The sequence below is a fragment of the Panthera pardus genome, unplaced genomic scaffold (genome assembly GCF_024362965.1).
Source record: "Panthera pardus isolate Hobbes unplaced genomic scaffold, ASM2436296v1 HiC_scaffold_17, whole genome shotgun sequence".
Taxonomy (NCBI): Eukaryota; Metazoa; Chordata; class Mammalia; order Carnivora; family Felidae; genus Panthera; species Panthera pardus.
Genome location: NW_026526732.1, coordinates 25,772,096 through 25,780,009, shown reverse-complemented (window position 1 = coordinate 25,780,009; position 7,914 = coordinate 25,772,096). Strand labels below are relative to the sequence as shown.

The 7,914-nt window shown below is 38.3% G+C and overlaps 1 pseudogene; it reads left to right on the top strand.

The window, feature by feature from the left end:
- Nucleotides 1–2,732: 2,732 nt before the first annotated feature.
- LOC128777765 (short coiled-coil protein B-like) lies at nt 2,733–6,310 on the top strand (annotated as a pseudogene).
- Nucleotides 6,311–7,914: the final 1,604 nt, after the last annotated feature.

Below are 7,914 nucleotides of genomic sequence, written 5' to 3'. Positions count from 1 at the left end.
CTAACCCTGTGCTTGTTTAAACCCACAAATTGCTGAGGTAAGAACATACTTTTGGGTTATATTTTAGCAACCATACTGCCAAACTATAAGATACATACCTAATGTCTGAGTTCTTAGCATTGATTATTACCTCTCCCAATATCTTCTCTTAGGAACAATGGTCTAGTGCACTGGTAAGGTTTGCTAGAGAACCCATGATTTTATAGCTCCGATAAAGCTATTTTGTCTCTACCATCTTCCTTCTCTTTTTTTTTTTTTTTTAAATTTTTTTTTTTTTCAACGTTTTTTATTTATTTTTGGGACAGAGAGAGACAGAGCATGAACGGGGGAGGGGCAGAGAGAGAGGGAGACACAGAATCGGAAACAGGCTCCAGGCTCCGAGCCATCAGCCCAGAGCCTGACGCGGGGCTCGAACTCACGGACCGCGAGATCGTGACCTGGCTGAAGTCGGAGGCTTAACCGACTGCGCCACCCAGGCGCCCCATCTTCCTTCTCTTTCTACATTGCCTTATCATCTTTCTCTGGGGCAATTTTAAGACTTTCAAAGGTTCGTGATGCTCTTATTATAGATTCACTACATAAATCACATGAAACATGTTAAAACGTTTCCTTTTCCCAACTTAATATAAAGTTGATATGCAACTGTTATATAGGTATAGGATACAATGGATTGGAGAATGTAATATTAAAACTTGTAAACTTTTATATATTGTAAAATTTTATTTTTCAACTGCCATTTTCAAATCCAATACATTTTCTGTTAAAACTTCAGAGATGTCTGTGGGCCCTTGAAAAATTACAATACCCTTGCCTTGAGTATGTGGTGATAACTCTTTTTCTTTGCTTTTCTGCCTCTACGTTTTAGACTCCTTTTTCTATCACTTCCAAAGGTTATTTTTTTCATTGTCATTTTCATGATCTGCTCCCTACAACAATTTTATTTTTTGGCCTCTTTTTCTGTGTTTTAAAATCTCTAGGACTGGTCACCTCTTTTGAAATGTATTTTTTTTTTCCTTCTCTAGATTCAGTTGTATCTTCTCCCCTTTTATTAGTATGTACAAATGATGTGCTCTCAGACATCAGTTTATGTGAAGTGGAATATATATGGTGTTTTCCTGGACAGCCAGTGTCTGCATAATCACGTTTTTCTCCCAGCCAGATATATCACCAGTGAATAGTCTCCAAACACTTTGTTCATTTCAGTTGTTGTTAATAGTTGCTGATATCTATCTTTGACTATTTCTTCTTTGCTCATTCAGTAAGTCAACAAATGGGCTTTGGGAACATATATACTTTGCTGAGTTCTTATGTTTAAATTAAAACATCTTAAAATGGAGGGTATATTAGTTTTCTAGAGCTTCCATAACAAAATACCAGAGACTGGGTGATTTAAACAACAGGTATTTATTTATTTATTTATTTATTTATTTATTTATTTATTTATAATGTGTATTTATTTTTGAGAGAGAGAGAGAGAGAGAGAGAGAGAGAGAGAGAGAGAATGAATAGGGGAGTAACAGAGAGAGGGAGAAGAGAGTCCAAAGGGGGCTCCAGGCTCTGAGCTGTCAGCACAGAGCCCTCTGTGGGGCTTGAACTCATGGACGATGACAGCATGACCTGAACAGAAGTCGGATGCTTAAACAACCCAGCCACCCAGGAGCCCCCAGATATTTATTTTCTCACACTTCTGGAGGCTGGAAGTCTGAGATGGAAGTGTCAGCAGGCTTGGTTAATTTTTTATGAGGTCTCTTTCCTTGGCTTGTAGATGACTGCCTTTTCTCTATATATTCACATGGTCTTTTGGTCCCGTGTGTTGCTGTCCTAATGTCTTCTTACAAGCACACCAGTCATAAGGGATAGGGCTCACCCCAATGAACTCATTTTAACCTTGATTACCTCTTTAAAGGTCCTATCTCTAAATGCAGTCATATTCTGAGGTAGTGCACGGTTAGGACTTCAATATATAACTTTTGGAAGGAAAAGTGACACCATTGAGCTCATAATAGAGGGCAATAACAAATAAAATATATGTCACAATATATACAATCTCCTTACCACCCATAGTGGAAATTGTTGTCTGAAGAGGTGAGATTGTAACTCTTATGATGAAATCATTTTAGTGAGAGGATAATCTGGACTTTTTTTTTAAACCTATTATGTGGGACCTGACAATGTTCTTTTCTACCAGGACCTAAATCTTGTAAGGGCTGGTGCCCGGGGTTATATTTACATACTTAACTAACAGAAAATACTGTGTTTGGCTATAAGTCATTAACTCATGTTTGAATAAGTCCTCCCTGCCTTACCCACTCATGCTATTCAGTTCCCCAAATTTTGAAATGTCATCTGCATTGCTTACAATGGCTAAAGATGTGAGACATCCTCACATTTCCCTATCATCACCTCCCTGTTCTGCTCCCTGCTACTCCCATATGTGTTGTTCCTGCTGTAACCAACCTAAAATGGATGGTATACTTATCTTTCGGCTACTGACAGTTTGGAAAAGTCTAGTGTGCCTCTGTTCTGTGCTGGCCTGCTTCAGTTATTCCAACCCAAGAGAGATGAACGTTTCTTCTTTTTCTTCCCCTTACTTACTCCAACACAGCGCCAGGGACTGGAACCATAGCAGGGAACCAGTCAAAATTCTTATTTTCAAGTTGGTCCAAGTGTCAGGGCCTGAGGTATCCTCCCACACCCTCCACCTCCTGGTGTCTCCAAAGGCAAACCATTCATCAAGAATTTTGTAGCCAAGTCCCCCAGATTTGTAACCCAAGATGATAAGTGCTGACATGGCTGGAGTCGGTGCTAAAAAGCGGGTGGAACTGGAGGGGAAAACACACACACACACACCTTCTCAATCAAGTGTTGGAACTCCAACACACGCCTAAAGGGTGTATGCAGTTAAGGAAGAAAATCTGAAGAGTATATGCAGTTGAGGAAGAAAATCTGAAGCTAAAATCATAAAACCAAATTCTTGGACACTGTATAGAAAATCTCATGTCATCTTCTAGTGTTTTTCAAAATGCTGACACAAAGAGAAAAAGAAAAGTAAGGGACTCGTCTCCTTTCTGTTTTATGAGATTGCTGCCAATCTTTTTATTGTTTAACATTTGGATCAATTCCAAATGTTATAGTACCTTTTTGTGTGGCTTCGTTGAGTGGGTATGAAGATAATGTCAGATCTGGGCAAAACTGGGAGCACAATAGAAGACTTGCATGAGTGTGTATTATGAGTCTATGAAAATGTGCAAATGTATTGTAGGAACTTTATAATTAGTAATGTGTATTATTTATGAAACGTGAAAACAAATGTATTTCAAATTTGCTTTGATTTATAGATTTAACACTGTCTTTTATTATAGGCATAGTAAGAGATACAAGGAAATAACCATTATGTTGTGAGAAGGTGACCAAAGTCATGTACCGAATGCACAGCTTTGTCTACCCTTTCCACCAACTTGTGCCTCTTTTCTATTTGCTTCTTTTTTTTTTTCAGTTTATTTATTTATTGAGAGAGAGAACATGCATGTGTGCCCAAGTGGAGGAGGGACAGAAAGAGGGAGAGACAGAATCCCAAGCAGGCTCTATGCTGTTAGCTGGAGCCTGACGCGAGGCTCGATCGCACAAGCAGTGAAATCATGACCTGAGTTGAAATCAAGAGTTGGACACTCGATGGACTGAACCATCCAGGTGTCCCCATCTGTTTCTCTCCTCCCCATTTCCCTTCTCCTATGGAAAAAGAAAATTGGTTTCACATTTATAAAATTTCAGTAGTTAATCATCTATGAGAGCAGCCTAACCTCTAATTGTTAAAACATAACCAAAATAAGGTACTTGCTCAGTTAGAGCTCGTTACATGGAGTAATAAAAGAGGATTGTTGGTTTCTCTTTAATCAATTAAAAACAGAGGGTGTCAAAATGAAGATTTTCCTTGAAACTGAGTTGTAAATTTGGGAAGATTTGTTGTTAAAAGCTTCCTTCGCCTAAAATAATCCCCTTGGTATCTGAGAAAATGAGTGCTGGTCGTGCGTATGTTTGAAATGTAAAATTTTGAGGAAAAATAGAAATAGGTTGGAAAAAGTGCTTGGTAAACAGTAGTAACCAACTCCAAATGTTTTTACTCCAAATCTGTGTTATCTCTGGCACAGAGGAGATCTTTGGGGAACATATATGAAAGTGGATTAAGTTTGACTAACCTTATGTAAACCACATCTAGAAGAGAATGGTCACAAGAGTTTGGTCTCAAGGTTTATTTGTAGTACCTGGCAGCTCAACTTCTGCAAAATCCCTTGAGAGTATATTAGTGTCAAAATCATGAATAAAATGGGAGAGTTTTATACATGTACTAATTGATACTTTCTTGTTATTTTGTCTCATTACTTCTCCCCAAATTTTCTGTGAACCCTACTACCTTGCAGACTTTTAGTCATTCTTTGACAATTTTTTAAACTTTAGCTTGTAGATCCCATTAGGTAAGGGCATTAGTATCACAAAATAATGTGAAAATGTTAAATAGAAAAAGGGATCCATGAGTACAACTTATGGTTGTTAGATGTGGGCTACTTTTAACTATGGAATAATCTTATGTTTGTATTGATGCAAGATTTGATGTATGACTTTAGCTACATAAATATAGAAAATAGCCACATTGCAAACATTTTGCATCCCTTTTGTGGCCTAATATGCAAACATTTAAAATTGTGTCACAGTTTTGCTTTGCTGTTTAATAAAAACCTGTTTCAGGATTAAAAAAAAGAAGTCCTTGTCTTCATAAAGATTTATTCTTTTAGAAGGGTGGGGAGAACAAGAAGTAAATAAGAACATACAGGGGGTGGGGCAGAAGGGTCTTATTGTATTATAATAACAGGTGAAATACCCCCATTGATAATTAGACAAATGCTGCTAATAAAATTGTAAAACTAAGACACGGATTTCAGAAAAAAGTTATTCTAGACTGAGAGGATAATAAGTAAGATCTTAAGGGGAAAGAGGGTTACTTCTCTTGTTCAAGGTCTCAAACAGTCATTTATTCATTCAACAAATATTTAATTATTTTGTTAACACCTACCACATGCTAGAAAGGGGGCTGATGTTTCAAAAGTGGACAAACATAGACAGGAGAGAAGGGTCAAGTGGAGTAAATAGACTTTAATTACATAAATATATATAAAATTATAATTGTAACACATGATGTGATGAGGGAGGTTGAAGTGATAACTTCTAATAGAAGAATTTGAACTGTCCAGAATGGACTTTGTGGCTGAACTGACACTCGAAGTTTTAACTGAAGAATGTGTGGGAGTTGCATAAGTGAGGAAGGGAAAGCATATTGACCGATAAAGAAAGATGATGAGATTTGATTGGGAGAATTATTTTCCCCCCAGATAATGGAAATACCCTGTGGGAAGTTGCTACCAGAACATTCTGGAGAACATCCCCCTTTTGTGTCATTCTGCCATGACACAAGGCGAGTTACATCACTATGCCACTCACAAATCTGTACTGGAATAGTAAAATAGCACTGGGTCTCCTGTCTTTATTAAAAGAGTTGTTGGAATAAGAGACCTTGACTGTGGAGTCAAGGGGAGGAAGAAGCGTGTCAGGGAAAGTGTGTCCTGAGTGGAGCCTGAAGGGAAGGTGGAGATTTGGTATCAGAGGAAAGGTGATTGCTTCACTCACTGTGGAAGGAGTCACAGACTTAGAGAAGAGAAACTCATGGTTTAACATAACCAACCTGTTAGTCCTCCTTTTAAAAAATAATTGTGGGGGCCCCTGGGTGGCTCAGTCGGTTGAGCGCCCGACTTCGGCTCAGGTCATGATCTCACGGTTTGCGAGTTCGGGCCCCACGTCGGGCTCTGTGCTGACAGCTCAGAGCCTGGAGCCTGTTTCGGATTCTGTGTCTCCCTCTCTCTCTGTCCCTCCCCCACACGTGCTCTGTCTCTCTCTGCCTCTCAAAAGTAAAGAAAACTAATAAAAAAATTACACAATAATAATTGTGGTTACCTCTTTCTTTTTCTTGGCTTTAAAAATACTCAAGATCATCCTGCTTTCTGCTTTTATTATTTATATTCACTCCTCAGGTCTTCTACCTTGTTATTGTTTTACTATCTCTTACATCACATCTGGCTTTTCTCGCTTCCAAGAGGTAAACCTTTCAATTATACCTTGGTTAATATTCATTGCAATGACAGTTAGTCTCCTGCTTATCCATAGTTCCACTGTTTACAGTTTTATTCCTCTGGTCGACCGTGCTCTGGAAGCAGATGATCCTCTTTCTGATGTATCATTAAGAAGGTCATTAGAAGCCTAACACTATGTCACAATGCCTATGTCACTCACCTCACATCATCTCGTCATGTAGGCATTTTGCCATCTCACATAAGCACGTGAAGAAGGGTACAATAAGATATGTGAGGCAGAGAGAGACCACGTCCACAGAACTCATTACAGTATATTGTTATAATTGTTCTTTTTTTAAGTTTATTTATTTATTATGAGAGAGAGAGGCAGAGAGAGGGAGAGAGAGAGAATCCCAAGCAGGCTCTGCGCTGACTGATGTGGTGCTCAAACTCACAAACCGTGAGATCATGACCTGAGTGGAAACCAAGAGTCAAAAAGCTTAACCGCCTGAGCCACCCAGGTACCCCTATTGTTATAATTGTTCTATTTCATTACTGGTCATTATTAATCTCTTAGTGTGCCTAATTTGTAAATGAAACTTTATCATCGGTATGCATGTCTAGGAAAAACATAGTATGTGTGGGGTTAGTATCATCTGCAATTTCAGGCATGCACTGGGGGTCTTTGAAGGTTACCCCCCATGGATGCGGGGTGGGGAGGGATTACAGTACTATCCGTTCAAACTTACGTGTTAGCCTCTGCTTTTTTAGTTATCTACTCTTTAAAATAGCTCTTGCTTACCTGGGCTTTTTCCTAACTATTTTATATTTTAGCATGGTTCCATGTGTGGTTCCTTTTCATTTCTAATTAAAAATACTTTTAATATTATTTTTATAGGATCTCATCTTGCAAATGATCATAGCATTGTGCTTTCAACAGAAAAGCTTCTATTTGAAGAAGCAGACTGCTTATATTTATTTTAACTAGTCATGTAGGTAAAAAATGACAAATGAGAAATTAATAGACGAGTTTTCTTTCCTTATCTATAAGGAATTTTTCCTTATCTATATAAGGTATGTTTTTCAGACAGAACAAAATATATATAGTATTATTTTATAGTAAATAGTTGTGGGCATTATATGTGTGTGTGTGTGTGTGTGTGTGTGTGTGTGTGTGTATATATATATATTTACTATAAAATTTACAGTAAATTTTCTGAAGGCAAAGGGTTTGGCTTATTTAGCGTTCATACTCAGCACCCAGCCCTAGTCTGGGCCCATAAAACATGTTTAATAAATGGCTACATACTTAATAAATGGGGAAGGGCAAATGAAGAAAGGTCTGCATTGCATATCCAGGTGAAGGCTGGGATCTCATATAGATACCATATTTTATGTGGGTTATGTTCAGATTCTTTCCTGACAAAGTCCTTTTAAATCAGTAGTTCAAACTTATGTGTCCCTCGGTGTCACCTGCGGGGCTGGGTAAAACATGGCTTGCTGGGCCCAACACCCAGAATTGCTGATTCAAGAGGTCTAACAAGTTCCCTGGCAATGCTGCTGGTCTGCGAACTTCACTTTGAAAACACCTGCATTAAATGCAATATCACAAAAGGACAGGGAAGCAGGAAGAAGCACTGAGATCTTCCCCGTCCTTTGATTAAGCATGTATTTTCCTCGTGCAGTTTGGCTCTCTAGTTGGGTTGCATAACCCTCTCTTGATTTCATGTACTTATTTCTATGTTCATCTCAATCATGAATAGGATTAAGATTTTGAGGGGAGATTAACCTTTGA